At 31.9% G+C, this 18,656-nt stretch overlaps 1 protein-coding gene and 1 long non-coding RNA gene across 3 annotated transcripts in view; one reads left to right on the forward strand and one right to left on the reverse strand.

Moving 5' to 3' along the window:
- The window catches only part of alpha-Catr (alpha-catenin related), a 208,344-nt gene that overhangs the window by 97,910 nt on the left and 91,778 nt on the right, over positions 1–18,656 (reverse strand). The window lies entirely within an intron of this gene.
- Positions 1,016–1,862, forward strand: LOC149925141 (uncharacterized). Its single transcript, XR_016476996.1, has 3 exons — positions 1,016–1,180; positions 1,292–1,488; positions 1,552–1,862. It is a non-coding gene; the product is annotated as an uncharacterized LOC149925141 (long non-coding RNA).

Consider the following 18,656-nt stretch of genomic DNA (forward strand, 5'->3'; position numbering starts at 1 on the left):
GAGTAGATGTATAAAAATATTTGAAGTCTGGATTTCATGAATATAGTATACTTCAGAGATCAAATCCCGATGTTTTAATTGATACTTTTCTCTTAAAGGACATATTATAAACATACCCGTATTTTCCTTAAACAAAGATAGAAATTAATTTCAGGACGTTATAAAATTTCGACGAATTTAAACGTAGCGCGTACTATATTTACAAAACAGATTAAAATGATGAATCCCGGGGTACGTGTCCCATAGGGACATTTAATCTCGATGGTCAACAATAATTCGCTCTATATATTTAAACCATTAGTTGTCTTTCCCCAACAGAATTCCCCAAAAAGGCCGTAAATTAAAGTCCCAATTTCCAGAATTTAATTCGGAAAGTCAACGTTATCTCATTAAACGCTCACATTTATTTTCGATAATAATAATAACAGGGTGACCACGGAATATTTTCAAATCTTTTAAATGAATTAGAGGAAATTTATCAGTGAAATATAGGAAAATATACCAAGAAAAAAAAGGAAAATATAGGAAGAGAAAAAGGGAAAATATAGGAAGAGAAAAAGGGAAAATATAAGAAGAAAAAAGGGAAAAAATAGGAGTAAATTAATATTGAAAAACTAAATTAATTGAAAGTATAACCAGAGAGTGTAAAGATTATGAGAGGCGTCTCTTCCTATTCCCGTAACGTTAAAATTTCGTACAAGATTTTGAGAGCACGCGCCCATAGGAGAGGTTCCGATACTACCCGCCACACGATGGCGCTACTCAAAAAAATTTCAATTTTGTAAACATCCGGAAAATATTTTTCATCAGTCATGGCTGTTGAACATAGTTGAATTATGCTAATTTAAAATTAATAAAATTCAATTCCATGAAAGATAAAGAAACGTAAGTACAAGAAAGCGGACTATTTATAATATTTTAATACTAAAAGAATTAATTTGTTTGATTAACCAAGGAAATTCATTGGAAATTTTATGAAATTGCCGAGGCTTAACGAGAACAGAGCGGTATAAGTTAAAAAATACGAGGAAACATTGAAGTTGGTAAAATGTGATTAATATTGTATTTTTAACAGTTTCCTAACTTATCTTTTCTGGGTTTTCATGTATTCATGGTTGAGATCTTGTTTTTTAAGGGAACTATGTATGCAGAATTCTATGAAAAAAGATATCATGTTTTGGTAAGCAGTTGCACATGGAGAATCTTCATTAGCTTTAAAATATTTCTTGTCAATTCTTTGAATGATGAATCTCTCCAAACGTCCTTTAATATTTGTCATGTGCGATAAAAGCTTAAAACTGGTGTCAAATACTTCATTTGTCTCCGTTACAAATTTGAAGAAACTATCAGTTGGTACGATGAGGCTGCTGAACAGCTGATAGAAGAATTCTTTGCTGGTTTGAAAGCTTAAAAGTAAAAGAGCAGATTTGTTGGGTCAACAATTGGATTGTATTTTTTGAGTTGACTTATGCAAGAAGAGCATTGAAGGTTTGAGTAGCAGCGGTGAATTAGATATTCTGAAATGTAACTAAGAACATTTTGTTTTAGCAGGTTTGGACTTTCAATAGATTTACAAAATTCTAAGTCTTCATCGGAACATTGCCCCTGGCTTTGCGAGACTACAAGATTTTCAAAATTGGAGAAATCTTCATCCGGTCCTGGAGTTGCAGTTTTAAAAGTGTCAATGTTTAAAATGAACTCATCCAAATCATCAATGCAATTAGAATCCGGTGGTTTCAAGAGATTATTACAGAGGCAGCCCTGTATGCAGCTCGAAATTGTTGTCTATTGGGATGATCACGGTTGCCTCCTTTCTGTCTTATAGATCCAAGAAAATTATCTACAAAATCTTGGCTAATCCTGTCCGTTAATTAAAACTTAAAACCAAAATTATCATTTAGATCTTCCCAGAGGAGTAGCAAGGCTTGAATTGAAATTACCATTTTCTGAAATTTCCAATGGTGTAGAGTCATTAAGACTGAAAATTGTTGGCACAGCGGATGGTGTGAGCCTATTTTTAGTTCTAATATTCATGAAACTGGCATCAATGAAATGATTCGCGCAAATTCTATGGTTAACGTGTAAATATTCCGTAGTTTTATTTGTAAGTCCATCATTATTTACAATTTTCAGCCACAAAATAGAACTAAAATTTATATTAAGTTAATATGCCAATAAGCCTATCTAATGAAAATGCGAATTTACCAGGCTTTTTCCTTTGGAAACTTAAAAAAAGATAAACAAGGATTTCTTGTTTTCGATATTTTACAATTTAAAACAAAAGAATATACCCCAGACCTACTAAATTATTTAAAAACCTTGTAAAACTAGCATTAAAAATCTGGAAAGTTTTTGCGTCTCTTTTAAACCTAACATCGAAACGCACGCGCTGTGAGAACGGCGCCACTGGTGGCGCCATCGCTCTTACGGTAGTAGTGGACATTTTTGGGAAAAAAAAAGTTAGTACGCTTTTTTGAAAGAGAGACGCCTCTCATAATCTTTACACTCTCTGGTATAACCAAGAATGTATTTTTTTATACTTAGGGAGAATGTCTATGTCGAGACGGTTTTTAGCCTTTCTCTCAATCCACCCTTTGTCCTCCCAGTACGCTCCTCCGCTTAAAATAAAACGAATAGTCCCGGTATTTCATTGGCTGCTTAAAATTTACGTCACCTAACGCGTTGGAAATCAAACGCCGGTGACGTTTTGTCTTTCCCCCCGCGCGAGACGGGGGAAAGGCGTTCAACGTGCCCGGCGATTGTCGCAACATAATCATTCTTCCTAAATATAAATAAATGCATTCTTGGTATAACATTTTAGAAAAAAAGACAATATCTAAGGGTAAAATATAAACTATTTTAATTTCTTCAAACTTGTGAGTTAAAAGGAAATTTAATGAAATTATAGAAAAAAAATGAAGGACGTTCAATTATAGGTAAATAGAAAATATAAAAGCTGTGGTCACCCTGTAATAAATATAGTAAATGAGGAATATAATACCAGAAATTCATAATACATCTAAGTAGGTTTGGAATTATTTTATTATTTTTAATAATAATCAAATCAATCGATTTTTTTATTTAAATCGGATTTTTTTTAAATGAATTTATTGATTTTGATACAATGAATTTATCTTTTCCTGTATAAATAACGAATATTTTACTATTATCAGTTAGATAATCTTGAATTAAATGAAATCTTAATTAAATTTAATTACCATTTAATATTTTAGTTTGCTCTGATTTTTTGTATTTTAATTTTCTAAGAACTTTTTATTTGCCATTTTTTATTCCACCATTGAAATGCATTGTGTGATTTAAATCAATGATTTTTTTGAAAATCTCTGGATTTAAATCATTAATTCAAATTGATTTAAATCAGCCAACCCTGCATCTAGGCCATAAAAACGAAACATGTACTAATAGACCATTGTATAAACTCCGAGCTAAACGGCAAAGACTTTTGAGCTATTGCTGTAGGACTGACAACTTTAATTATTCTTGGGTTTTAAGAATTTGGCTTATGTTCCGTCCTTATTCGAACTAGACATAAAACATTTATTTACATTTTATATCGACCAGCTGAACAGTGTTTGGCAGATAAAAGATATTAATGAGCCGCCCTGGTTCATGAAAAATCAGGCCAAACCTTCAGCCTCTCTAAGCACAAAAGTAAATAACCACATAAGTAGTATTTTATAGAATGGTCTATTAATAAATCAATGATTTCGAATTAATATCGGGCTATCGAGGATTTGATATTTTATAATTGTTGAAGAGTTATGTAGGCGGCATCGGCGGCGCCTACAGGGTACGTGATTGGGCAAATGACCGACTTGTGCGGTACGTGATCTTAGTACACACAAATCCCTTAGGAAAGTGTGTAAAAACAGGGTTGCCACAAAATTTTGATATTCAAATTCCCTGACTATTCCCTGTTTTCCCTGACCATTTTGAGATTTTCCCGGACTTTTTTAAGTCCAAAATTTTTATTTTATATTTTACTTTTATCAGAAGTTAATAAATTTAAACGGACTTATAATTCAGTAAAAAGGTTATTGCAATGTTGAAAAAAAATAGCCAAACTTTCAAGGAAATAAATTATAATCATACAGTTTGTCATAAATCTAGAGTAAAATTACCTTCAAAAAGTGTCAAAAGAAAATTGAATTTCCTGACTTTTTAAAAATTCTTAAAATTCCCTGACTTTTTAGGCCAATTTTCAAATTCCCTGACTATTCCCTGATTTCCCTGATGTGTGGCAACCTTGAAAAAGAGCCCCAAAATTTTTCGGAGGGGTTCCAAAAAACACGTTTTGGCCCTAAACTAAATTTACAGTAGAAGGTTGGTCAAAGCCATACCTTTTCCCGTTTGACATCCTGCCACCTAGGAGCGACAAACACAAGGAGAACGCAGCTAACCTTTAAACACGCTAACGAAGGGTTGTGTACGAATTTCATTGGACGAGCGTCACGAGCCTTTACGCTGAACGTTTTACGGGCGGGGGAAGGCAATTTCCGAATTTTCCCCTTCCGACGGCAGCAGGCGCTAAAGCGTCTAGCCAATGAAAAATGTACGCAAGAAAATCAACGACTTTTGACGGGTTGCGTTCTCCTTGTGTGGGGTGTTGTGTTGGTTGCTACTAGCTGCCATAGACCGACATTTTATTTGTTAACGCGCGTTTCATCAGGCCATTCCCAAAAAAAACGATGTCAGTCCCCATTCTGGCGCTAAAATGGCTTTTGTCCCATTGGGTCGATTCTCATTCAGCCGAATCCCATTCGACCGATATTTTGTTTGCTCACAAGTGAAAGCATGAAACCTAACCTAACCTAACCTTACCTAACGAAATAAACAGATTTCTTTCAAATTTATATTGCTTTCTTTATTGACCTTTGTATTATATCGAATAAATAGGATTCGACCCAATGGGATTGCCAAATTAGAATTCGATCAATTGGAAAAGTATATTTTTTGATTCGATCCATTGGGAATTCGACCCAATAGGATTCTATCCAAGGATTCTATGTTAGAAGGATAGGTAGCCCTCCGGCCAGCCCGTGTTTTCAAAACGCCGGCAGCGCCGTCGATATTAAGAGAGCCTCTAAACGTGGGACGTCTTGTTTCTATTCCCTCAAGGACAAATTTTGGCTGTGCTTCCTCCATGTTTTGTCCTTGACGGAATCTAAAGACGGATTCTCTATCGCGCGCGATCCACCGACGGCGCTGCCTTTATTCGTCCCTCGCCTCATATCCTTCTAACATATAGGATCCTTGTTCTATCCAACGGGAATATACCCTAAAATGGCCTTTCGACTCCTGACATTTCCTCCATGACGTCAAACGCATTCGTCCACAGAATCCATCGTTTAACGTTAGACGGACCAAAGGCGACAAAATCGTTCCAAATGTTTCAATTACATTCCAAAGTCATTCCACATAAGCAGAGGGCAGCTAAGGCGATTGGAAAATTTACGGCAACTTAATCTGGGCCAAATTCGCGCAATCGTAATTCAAAATTGGTGTAAAGAAAAAAACGCGTCACTTACAAAGCCACGACCCCCCCCCCCCCTACACCCGGGCTTTGCCTTGTTTCCCCCCCCCCCCTTCCTACTCCTTTTAGCATCGGAGCGCGAAATCATCGATTGCATTTTGGGGGAAACAAAAATTATTTACTGAAATGGCCGTTGGGGGCGCTTACCCCGCTCTCCGCACTGCGGATGGAGACTCTCTGTGACTCTTCTCCGCTGACGGAACGGTCGACCTCCCCAATCTGCTCGAATAATCTCGTAGGCCCCGAATCAGAGTGTACTGTTTAAAGGTGAAACGTAACGGACAGAAGCTCTCTGAGACGTTTTCACTCCCACTTCAAAGTTAAACGTCTGCACGGTCTAGTGAAAGCCTAGACGTTCCCGTTTTATAAGTCTGTTTTAGAGAGGTTAATCCAGCACCCGAAAACGTGAAAAAGGAACTTGTAGGAGTGTAGACGTATTTTTTCTACGTATTTTTTTTCACGTTTTCTGTCCATTTAAAGGGAATATAACCTCAGGTATTTGGTGTGGAACACCAACGCTTGCAGCTCTGGCCGCTCTTGCCTTCGGCTTTAAAAATGTTTGGCGCCACTATACAGGGACATTTGAAAAATTGAAGGGGTCTTCCGTAAAGATTGCTTTGCAGGTTATATTCCCTTTAATAATAATAATAATAATAATAATAATAATCAGCTAGGCTAATACGGTAATACACAAAGCACCACCTTAGACCAAAGTCATCGAGCGACTTTTAAAGCCATTAATTCACTATTACCATAAGCCTCGATTTAAATCGGATTTTTATTTTTATTTTAATTAAAATTTCAAAGTTTAATATAATTTAGTATCATAATTTTACCTAAAACAAATGTTTTAATTTTTTAAAGACTTGATCTATATATATGTATAATGAATTTATTCAATTTAAGCTAATAATCATATAGAAGTTTTTTTTTAAACCGATTATGGTACTTTACAAAACAAATTTGGCGGAATCCCCACCCACAGGTAGAATCCAATGAAACATTAGGGGAAAGTACGAGAAAGATTATATTTAAGCTTTAGTCCCATTCGACCGAAATCCCATTCGACCGAAGGCGGTTTTTGAGGTGTCCCATTCGACCGAATTCCGCCGAAACGTGCGGTTTTTATGTGTCCCATTCGATCGAACGCTTTTATGTGTCCCATTCGACCGAACGCTGCTGTATAAATTGGCTTTTGGAATGAGCATGAATTATATTTTTATCTTCACCTAGTCAAGAAAAGTAACTGAACCAAAACTGAAATAGTAAACTTAACCAACTCTAACCTAACCTAACCTAACCTAACCTAAACATGGATCTTCGATAGTACATACCTTATAAATAAAATACCAAATCACCTCGCCAATTGGGCTACATTTTAAAATTCTTTCGGTCGAAAGGGATTTCGGTCGAATGGGAATAAACGATATTTAAACCTAAATTATAGCAATTGTAGAGGTTTATTTTTTTCAAATATACTATATAAAAATGATTTAAATCAATGATTTTTTTTATCTTTGATTTAAATCAGCTAACCCTGCCATAAGTGGATAATAAACATAAGTATGGCACAGAACGAAATCGGATAATGATAGTTGGTCGTGGAGTGATTGCGAAATAGGAATTTTCCAAACAGAAAACTAGTCCCTTCCTACTCTTTCCGTTGGCAAAATAGTTGGTTAGTTTATACGAGCGTACACGCGTTTAGGTTTGAAATTCGAAAAAGACTAACTTCTGAAATGGAGCCAGTGTTTATAATAGTTATTTTTATCTTCCGATTCAATAATTCATCATTATTTTCCAAAAGTAAGCGTTATTACACTTTTGAAAGCATTTCAATTTTCAATAAGCCTTGGTGATGTAACGGGCATCCTCCAAATACTAGTAACAGTTCGCGGAGAGTTGTCTGTCCGTCTGTACGTAATGGTTTACGTTGTCATCGTCGAAACAGATTATCATTAAAAAAATTTGCATTCGGTGAATAGGAAGTGTTATACTTAAGTTTCTTATCCACTTATACTATTACCGTTAACCTCAACAAGTTTTAACAGAAACATTGTTGGAATAACAGGGTTACGTCAATAGTTTCGGATTAAAATTGTGCTACCAGTTTCCTGACCAAATAACAAATTTTTAAATTTATATTTTACTTCTATCAGAATTCTATACATTTTTTTGGCCAATATTTTAATACAAAGGTTATGCTTTAAACAAAAAAAACTTGATACATTTACAAACTTTGTGTTTTTTAATCAACTTCTTAATTTTAAATTAAATGAATTCATAAATTATCAAAATTCCTCGAGTTTTTAAAACAATTTCTTAAATTTAAATTAAATGAATTCACAAATTATCAAAATTCCTCGAGTTTTTAGATCAACTTCTTAAATATAAATTAAAGGAATTTACAAATTATCAAAATACCCTGACCTTCTAGACGAATTACTTTTATCTAACCTTTGGCAGGGATATGGCAGCCCTTGATTTAAAATGTTTACGTGTTAAGAATGATAGTGTCATACTTATGAAATTCAATTTTAATTATACTTATGATCGTAATCACTCTATGAAAAAAAATCTTGAGGTGACTGAAAAGTTGAGAGAGAAAATTAACAAATTCCTTTTTAAAATTAGTAATATTTAACAATATTTAACAATAATTATAATCAGGTAGACCAATACCCTTGACACCACTTTAGGCCCAAGTCAGCTAGCGACCTTTAACGTATTTAACTCAGGTGGCTGGTTTACAATGCGTAGGAGGTTGGTGGAAAGCTCTTCATGCCATGCGAGCCCTACACTTACTAATACCGTTACCCTCAACAAGTTTTTGTGGAAAGGGAAAACCGAAGAACTCGAGGGAAACCCCTTTAACCAGTACGGATATTCTAAAAATAATAATAATTAAAGGTAATAATCAGCACATTTTTCCAACAAACCGTTTTTAAATAAAACAAATCATCCCAATCTTAATCTGAAAAATATATGGTATTTTTCCAATCAATAAACGAAACAATTTTGCATCGCAAATAAAAATCTGCGCTACCTAATTAGAGAGGAAAATATTATATTTTTAAACTTGGAAAAGAAGTAGAAAACAGGTCGTATTCACTTGCACTAAGCCAAGGTGGGCGGAAGGTTGAAATATATTTTCGAAAAACCACGTCTGCGACCTTTTCCGGTTAGAGTCGTACCCTCGCATAATGACGAGGCCATTTTCGTGGGAGGCGAAAACAAGTTGCCAAAATCATAAATATCGTCCGGTACTTAGGTTTTCTTCATTTGAATTTAATATTAATTACTCTTTTCTTCATTTGAATATAACATTAATTACTCTTTTCTTCATTTAAATTTAATATTAAATACTCTTTTCTTCATTTGAATTTAATATTAATTACTTTTCTTCATTTGAATTTAATATTAATTACTCTTTTCTTCATTTGAAGTTAATATTAATTACTCTTTTCTTCACTTGAATTTAACAATAATTACTCTTTACTTCATTTGAATTTAATATTAATTACTCTTTTCTTCATTTGAATTTAATATTAATTACTCTTTACTTCATTTGAATTTAACATTAATTACTCTTTTCTTCATTTGAATTTAACATTAATTACTCTTTTCTTCATTTGAATTTAATATTAATTACTCTTTTCTTCATTTGAATTTAACATTAATTACTCTTTTCTTCATTTGAATTTAACATTAATTACTCTTTTCTTCATTTGAATTTAATATTAATTACTCTTTTCTTCATTTGAATTTAATATTAAATACTCTTTTCTTCATTTGCATTTAACATTAATTACTCTTTTCTTCATTTGAATTTAATATTAATTACTCTTTTCTTCATTTGAATTTAATATTAAATACTCTTTATTTAAATTGTCATTTAACATTAATTACTCTTTTCTTCATTTGAATTTAATATTGAATACTCTTTTCTTCATTTGAATTTAACATTAGTTATTCTTTTCTTCATTTGAAGTTAATATTAAATACTCTTTTCTTCATATGAATTTAACATTAGTTATTCTTTTCTTCATTTGAAGTTAACATTAATTACTCTTTTCTTCATTTGAATTTGATACTAATCTTTTTTCTTCGTTTGAATTTAATACTAATTTTCTTTTCACCATTTGAATTTAATATGAATTTTATTTTCTTCGTTTGAATTTAATATTAGTTTTATTTTCTTCATTTGAATTAAATATTATTTTATTTTTTTCATTTAAATTTAATACTAAATTTCTTTTCATCATTTGACTTTAAAATTAGTTTATTTTCTTCGTTTGAAATATATATTGGTTTTCTTTTCTTCATTTGAATTTAATACTTATTTTATTTTCTTCGTTTCAATTTAATATTAGTTTTATTTTAATTTAATACTAATTTTCTTTTCATCATTTGAAATTAATATTAATTTTCTTTTCTTCGTTTTAATTTAATATTAGTTTTCTTTTCTTCATTTGAATTTAATATTAGTTTTATTTTAATTTAATAATAATTTTCTTTTCATTTGAATCTAATATTAATTTTCTTTTCTTCGATTTTATTTAATATTAATTTAATTCTTCATTTTAATTTAACAATAATTTTTATTTTATTCTACAGGGTTACCACAAAATTTTCAGATTCAAATTCCCTGACTATTCCCTGACCATTTTAAGAGATTTTCCCTGACTTATTAAGGCCAAAATATTTCTTTTATATTTTACTTTTATCAGAAGTTAATAAATTTAAATGGACTTATATATCAGTAAAAAGGTTTTTGCAATGTCGAAAAAATTAGCCAAACATTCAAGGAAATAAATGATAATCGTGGAATTTGTCATACATCTAGAGTTAAATTACCTTCAAAAAGTGCCCAGATAAAATTGAATTCCCTGACTTTTCCCTGAATTTTTACCAATTCTTAAAATTCCCTGACATTTCATTGACTTTTAAGGCCCATTTTTATATTCCCTGACTTTTCCCTGATTTCCCTGTTTTCCCTGACGTGTGGCAACCCTGTTCTAGAATTACACTTTTAAGTTTAACCAAGAATGTTCAGACGATTCACGAAGTAAAGAGCTGTTGACTCGCGTGGCATGAAGGGCTTGCCACCACCCTCCTACGCATTGTAACCCGGCCACCTGATTAAAGGCATTAAAAGTCGCTAGCTAACTTAGGCCTAAGTGCTGCAGCCTACAATATAAGAAGCTTCTAAGTTCTAACTCGCCCAAAATCGTGGAAGGTCTCGTTTTCGAACTAGAGGTATTCGGAGGGATACAGATTTGTTAAGGCGATATGTGGCCAGAAAATATAGTCCTCTCGATAAATTCATACCGAGGGACTTCAGGTGTACAAATCAGCAGTTAAATCACTTGAAATCACGTTTATTAAGTAGCTTTAATAACTTTAATCTATTAAATATTGAAATCAAATGAAATCAGATGTACCAAATTTGAAACATTTGAATGATTGGATAGCCCCTCGATTCATACGCGAGCAGTAGCGGAGAAAACATTTGAAAAATGGAGACGATTCTTTACATTTTAGCTTGTAGAATTCCCAAAGGATTTTGCTGGGGATTTTAAATTTTGAGAGACTCGCCTCGTTTTGATTGAACTTAGTAATTTCTACATTATAAAGGTAATAAATGTTAAAAATATTATTTGCTATCATAAATATACGTACTAATGAACAATAATCGTGATTATGAAGGCGATATCTCCGTATAATTATTTTAATACGCTTTGAAAAACCTTAAACCTCGCCGCCTTTCGCGTTTAAAGTTTTAAACCAAGGATGATCTATACCTACGTTTCAGGTTTGCCAACCGACGTTTCGGAGAGCAAACTCCTTTTTCGCTACAAAGACTAAATAAAGCGCTCACTAGATTCGCTAGTCCTAGGCCGCGTTAATTTCTTCCTTGGTCCGTGTTGAAAACCAGACGTTTCAAAAGTTTTACGTTGGCGGTATAGGGAGTTCGAGGCTTCTGTTACAATTAATTTATAAATACATTGTTAGCATTTTTAATTTAAATTCCATCCCATAGAGGCCTCCATATTCCTAGAACAGACCACGACGAATCCCTCTATATAATGTCCCTCCATTCTCAAAGATCGTTCTACATTTGAGAATGGTGTCCTCGAAGATCGAAATTTTAGAATTGGTCCGTTTATCAGAGTATAACGCCGGCGCCATCTATGACGCGTTGGACTAAAGCGGAGGAAAATAAAATTACACTCAGAAGGAAAGCCGGGAAATATCGGTGCGGGGGCGGGTGGTCCGGATGTCAATACGCGGAAAGGCAAAAAGGATTATTTCTTCTCATTTTCATATTCACTCTCTGCCTTTTTAAATATAAAAACGCTTAGCTATTGGATTTTCTCGCGTGTTGAAATGCGATTTTCCGAGATCCGTCTTTCCAAACCCTTTTAGAAAACTAAATCGGGGAACCTGCTGCCTGAATATTAATCTCGTCGAATAAAAAGGGAATTTACGTATTCGGATAAGGCCATTCGTAAGAGCGCGGTTTATCGGCTTGTTGTTCCACGCGATAACTACAGTTGCTCTATTTTCAGCTACAGTGTTCGTACGAAATATTCGGATTTAAAATCCCTGACTTATCCAGGTTATCCCTGACAATTTGTTGGTAATATCCCTGACCGTTTTGGTAATATTACTGGTAATTTTTCATAGGTAAAAATACATTACGATATTCTTTAAATCCCTGACTACAATGGCCACTGTAGTCTTCCCCCTTAAGTATAAATCCATTCGTGTTACTACTTTAAAACAAACTCTCCGTTTCCCAATTTAATAACGCCATCTAGAATCGGTCGTTATAATGTTTTCCTTTTTATCTTTCGAGATAACGAGTATAATTATTTTCGAAAAAGTTTAATTTAAAAATGTTCTAATTATCACCACAATTAGCGAAATAGTGAGTACACGCTCAATCATTGTGTCAGGAAAAAAGAATGTTTAAAATATTATTAAATCCGCCATTTTTATTACATTCCAACTTCCATTTCAGTGAATTCGTAAGTGAATTTTTTTAGCTTTAAAACAAAATTTAATGTTGCTCCCAAAACAATACATTTTTTGTTCTTAATCCTTGGAATAAAGGCCTACAAATAGAAGTGTCACATCTAGTAATGGTGATCCAGATTTGGGGGGAAGACTACAGTGGCCATTGTCTACTTTCGCGCTATTTCAAGCTGAACTCTTTTAATTTTATATTTTAACTTATAAAATTAATATTTAAGTGTAGAACAGCCTCTTGTTTAGTGACTAAAATAATTTTGACAATTTTAAACTTAAAAGTAATTAAGTTATTACGTTTTAATTCGGACCCCCGGAGCTAAACAAGTTGGGCAAGCGCCCAAACTACCCTTTAGTTAGGACCTTATATCTCGTTAACTATTAATATTATAACTATCAAAATTATTTTAAGCACTAGAGGAAGGTTCAGTCTAATAAGAAAAATATAATTAAATTATGTAATTGTTAAAACAGAAACAATCAGCTTGAACGAAAAAGAGGCTTTTACTGTATATTAAATAAAAAAATAACGGACAGTTTAGGAACTCCAAACTTTGAAACACTTCCAAAAAAACATTCAGTGAGGAAGCTTTTGAGTCATTTCTAATACCTTTATCTCATAAAAACACAAGTCATGGTAACCGAGCTAATAGGCGCTTCAATAAAATCATCCCCAGTTGCCAAATTCGCAATTTTATTATAATGACCAATTTCTATGGAAAATTTTAGATTTTAGCTAATGTTTTTCTGATTGACGAATGAATATATGAAAATGTTCAGGCCTAAAAAAATGCAACTATTAAATGGTACGTTTATGTGCCAAATGCAAAGTATTGGTTGATACTCGCTTAAATCAATAATGGTTCTCAAGTACTTATGAAGTGATAATCCATAGTTTTTAAGAGGAATTTGCTTTAATAATTGGTTAAGCGAGCAAAGATTTTTAATATTTTTAAAATTATTTCTAGCTTTGTAGATTTTGATATCAAAAGACATAATTGTAACACGCGAAGTTTTTAACAATAACATACATGTATATTGGACATTTTAAATATTTATAAAAATAGGTGTTGTTGTTACGCAACGTTTGCTGCTATGGTATTTAAAGGCACAGATTAAAATGTATACTATTTTTATAAAAATTTATAGGAGTAATGTTTAGGTAAATATAGAAGTACTTTTTAGGTAAATATAGAAGTACTTTTTAGGTAAATATAGAAGTACTTTTTAGGTAAATATAGAAGTACTTTTTAGGTAAATATAGAAGTAATTTTTAGGTAAATATAGGAAATTATGGGAGTAATGTTTATACTTTCCCAATTGATCGAATTCTAATTTTGCAATCCCATCGGGTCGAATCCCATTTATTCGAAAACGTTTATAGAATATTTTTACCTATCCAAATCGAAGGTCAATAAAGAAAGCAATATAAAAATTAAATCTGTTTATTTCATTAGGTTAGGTTAGGTTTCATGCTTTCACTTATGAGCAAACAAAATGTCGGTCGAATGGGACAGTCGGTTGAATAAATAAATAAAATATTATTATGGTCTTAATTTTTGATTAATTTTTGTTTTTTTCTGGTATATTTAATTTTTAATGGTTTAAGTACTGTAATTTTTAATTTAAAAGCACTTTCGCTTAATTGCTAATAAATAAGTGGGGTGGCGGAGTGGTTAGCACTTTCGCCTCGCAGCAAGAGGAGCCGGGTTCGATCCCAGCTTGTGGCTCTGGGTGAAAACTCGGAACAACTCCTTCTGCGTTGAGTTTGCAAGTTCTCTCCCCACTGGTTTAAGGGGTTTTCCCCCGAGTTCTTCGGTTTCCCCTTCCCATAAAAACTTGTAGAGGTTAACGGTGATAGTTAGTGTAGGGAGCTGTTGGCTCGATCTCGTGGCATGCAGGGCTTGCCACCACCCTCCTACGCATTGTAACCCGGCCACCTGAATTAAGGGCTTCAAAAGTCGCATGATGACTTAGGCCTAAGGTGGTGCTTTGGGTATTAGCCTAGCTGATTATTATTATTATGTAAATATAGGAAATTATGGGAGTAATGTTTATGTAAATATAGAAGTACTTTTTAGGTAAATATAGAAGTACTTTTTAGGTAAATATAGAAGTACTTTTTAAGTAAATAAAGGAAATTAAAGGCGTAATTTTTAGGTAAATATAGGAAATTAAAGGCGTAATGTTTAGGTAAATACAGGAAATTAAAGGCGTAATATTTAGGTAAATACAGGAAATTAAAGGCGTAATGTTTATGTAAATATTATAGGAAATTATAGGAGTAATGTTTAGGTAAATAAAGGAAATTATAGGAGTAATGTTTAGGTAAATATAGGAAATTATAGGAGTAATGTTTAGGTAAATAAAGGAAATTATAGGAGTAATGTTTATGTAAATATTATAGGAAATTATAGGAGTAATGTTTAGGTAAATATAAAAATTTAATGCGTAATTGTTAGGTTAATATAGGAAATTATAGGAGCAATGTTTAGGTAATTATAAGAATAATTTTAATAAAGAGAAAACAAATGCTTTGAACGAAGCTTTTTTAGTAATATTAAATTTTAAAACACCAGCCAGCCGTCAAAGCCAATTATTAGTGCTTTTGTAAAAGGCTCCCCGTGGCTGTTTTTGAAGCCCTTCTACTCGAACTTTGAAACTATATTGAAAGCAAAATATCTCGAAAAATAGGAAAATATTGGAAAATTGACCAATTATAGGAAGTTTTAGGAAAACAATCGAATATAGGAAAAATATAAAATATAGAAAGTGTGGTCACCCTGTTATCATTTAGTTTTGCGTAATCAAAAGGATTTGTATAAAAAGTATTTGAATTAAATATTTGTAGCTTATCCTCGGTCATAGAAAGTGACCTGGCCAACAAAAGTGTTTGTTTTTGGCCAACAAGTGTTTGTTTTTGGCCAACAAGTGTTTGTTTTTGGCCAACAAGTGTTTGTTTTTGGCCAACAAGTGTTTGTTTTTGGCCAACAAGTGTTTGTTTTTGGCCAACAAGTTGTGGAAATATTTTATCCTTCAATACGAAGCAACTTAGTTTGAGACTCGGGTCGACCAACAATAATTGGCAAACACATGGTTGCCACAGTTTTTTCGGAAACCAATTCCTCGACTTTTCCAGGTTTTCCCTGACCATTTCCAGACATTTTTCCTGACTTTTCTTACGTCAAACTTTGACAATTTTTAACCAATACATTAGTAAAGATTTCCTATTTGCCACCAAAATGAAACTAAATGACTTTTCCCACATGATTTAACTAGTTTTGGAAATTCCCTGAATTTTCCAGCCATATTAAATTTTCCTGACTTTTCCAGGAATTCCAGGTTTTCCAGGTAATATGGCAACCCTGAAATATATTGATTCTTGGAAAAGGCCGTAAAAATAATAGGCGAAACTATAAAGTCCAGGGGGGCTGAAAAGATAGTAGTCAGGTGACTTTGTGGAAAACAGCAGCGCCATCTATCGTACGAAATACGAACTATTATTCTTTTTATTTTGCTAATGGCAGTCTAAATTTGGATCGATTCATCTAAATAACCTAATTATAATTATTATTTAAACCATTTTGTAATAGAAAGGTGTAAGTTAATTAGCTGTCTGCAGTATTAACTATATTTGGAAGGAATAATTTTTTTTTACCGTCGCACGGCCAACTATGAACATGAGTTACTGAATCGAAGTTGGCTGTGAAATGGTAGTAACGTTATTTTGTTTTCCCATTTTAACAAGTTGGTTAAGACCAAATCTACTTTATAGTTTCGCCTATTGTGAATGCTTTAGACGAAAACGGTTTTGCAATAGATGACATCAGCGTGCTTTGATCTCAAACAGGGTTCGTACAAAATTTCCGGAATAAAATTCCCTGACATTTCCAGGTTTTCCCTGACTAAATTGCCAAATTTCCCTGACCATTTTTGTAGAATAAATTTATGTTTTGAGGTAAAATCTTGAAAAATTTTAATTTTGTATTTTTAAGACATTTTTCAAAAATTTATTTTCCGGATTTATTTTTGGGGTCATTTTAAAATTCCCTTACTATTTCGGACCATTTAAAATTTCCCTGACTATTCCCTGACCATTGGGAATCATTTTCAAATTCCCTGACGTTTCCCTGACCTTTTGGAAACATTTTCAAATTCCCTGACTTTTCTAGGTTTTCCAGGTATTCCAGGTCGTGTACTAACCCTGTCAAAAGTCGAACTTGCCTTGAACAGCTTGTTTAGTTCACAAATGTCTAGAACGAAAATATTGTAAGAAAACAACAAAAAATCCATTTGCCAAAACTACCAAAATGTCTTCCAACGTACATTACAAGGAATCAAAAAAAAATGATCTACAAAAATGTCCGAGATAGGAAGTAAAAATGTCTTTAGCAACGTGAAAGAACATCGTCCAGGCGATACAATAAAGCACCGCGCGATTACGGCGGGATCAATTCGGGATTAGAAAAGGTCGAGAAACAAAAGACTCGAAGAACAAGTTGCTCAACGGCAAAAATACAGTTCGGCGCTTACGTGGCCATTACATTCTTGAAACCGAACATTAGAAGAGAAAAGGTTAATAATTTGATTTAATTAATAATTAAATTTAATTATAAATTTTAATTTAACGATAATTTAATTTTAAATTTTAATTTAATATTAATTTAATTCTAAATTTTAATTTAACGATAATTTAATTTTAAATTTTAATTTAATATTAATTTAATTCTAAATTTTAATTAACGATAATTTAATTCTAAATTTTAATTTAACGATAATTTAATTCTAAATTTTAATTTAATATTAATTTAATTCTTAATTTTAATTTCATATAAAATTCTTAATTTTAATTTATTATAAAATTCTTAATTTTAATTTATTATAAAATTCTTAATTTTAATATAAAATTCTTAATTTTAATAAAAAATTCTTAATTTTAATAAAAAATTCTTAATTTTAATAAAAAATTCTTAATTTTAATAAAAAATTCTTAATTTTAATAAAAAATTCTTAATTTTAATAAAAAATTCTTAATTTTAATATAAAATTCTTAATTTCAATATAAAATTCTTAATTTTAATATAAAATTCTTAATATTAATATAAAATTCTTAATTTTAATATAAAATTCTTAATATTAATATAAAATTCTTAATATTAATATAAAATTCTTAATTTTAATATAAAATTCTTAATTTTAATATAAAATTCTTAATTTTAATATAAAATTCTTAATTTTAATTTAATATAAAATTCAATTCTTTATCTTAATTTAATATTAATTCAATTCTTTATCTTAATTTAATATTAATTCAATTCTTTATCTTAATTTAATATTACTTCAGTTCTTTATCTTAATTTAATATTAATTCAATTCTTTATCTTAATTTAATTTAATATTAATTCAATTCTTTATCTTAATTTAATATTAATTCAATTCTTTATCTTAATTTAATATAATATAAAAATGCCTAATTTTAATTTAATATACAGTTACATAATTTTTATATAATATTAAAATTCATAATAATTTTTAATTTAATTCCAAAATTCCTTTTTTAAGTGTAACCTTTACCTTCACTAGACAGTCGGCTCCCCATACCAGGAACAGACAGCGACGAAGCCCTCTATTATTCTATACACCATCTCTTTATACCCTGAACGCTAGTTTGGGGATAACCAAGGTCCGCTCTACATTTCTTAATGATGTCAACCCAAATGAAATATTCGCAAATTGTCTCTTTATCAGAGTATAATAGCGGCGCCATCTACGAAGTAGCGTTCGTTCCGCTCTTTAGAAGCGGCTTATCACGTTCAGTTGTCACTTTTGGAAAATAAAGCGAGTGCCAAAATGGAGTGTTTCCTACGTGACTACGAATCGCGGAAGGAGAGAGAACTAGGTATCGTTATGAATACGGGACAGACTGGTCACTCTCTCCGTAATCCACGAGCTCAAACAATGAAAGGATCCAAATAGATTACTAACAAGAAGACATCCCGAAGTGTAACCCACCGATTTTGTTCAAACTCGGGGGATTGGTAGACGTTCATTAATCATGAAAAATCCT

Source organism: Leiobunum rupestre, chromosome 10 (assembly GCF_980474605.1).
Source record: "Leiobunum rupestre chromosome 10, qqLeiRupe1.1.hap1, whole genome shotgun sequence".
NCBI classification, from domain to species: Eukaryota; Metazoa; Arthropoda; class Arachnida; order Opiliones; family Sclerosomatidae; genus Leiobunum; species Leiobunum rupestre.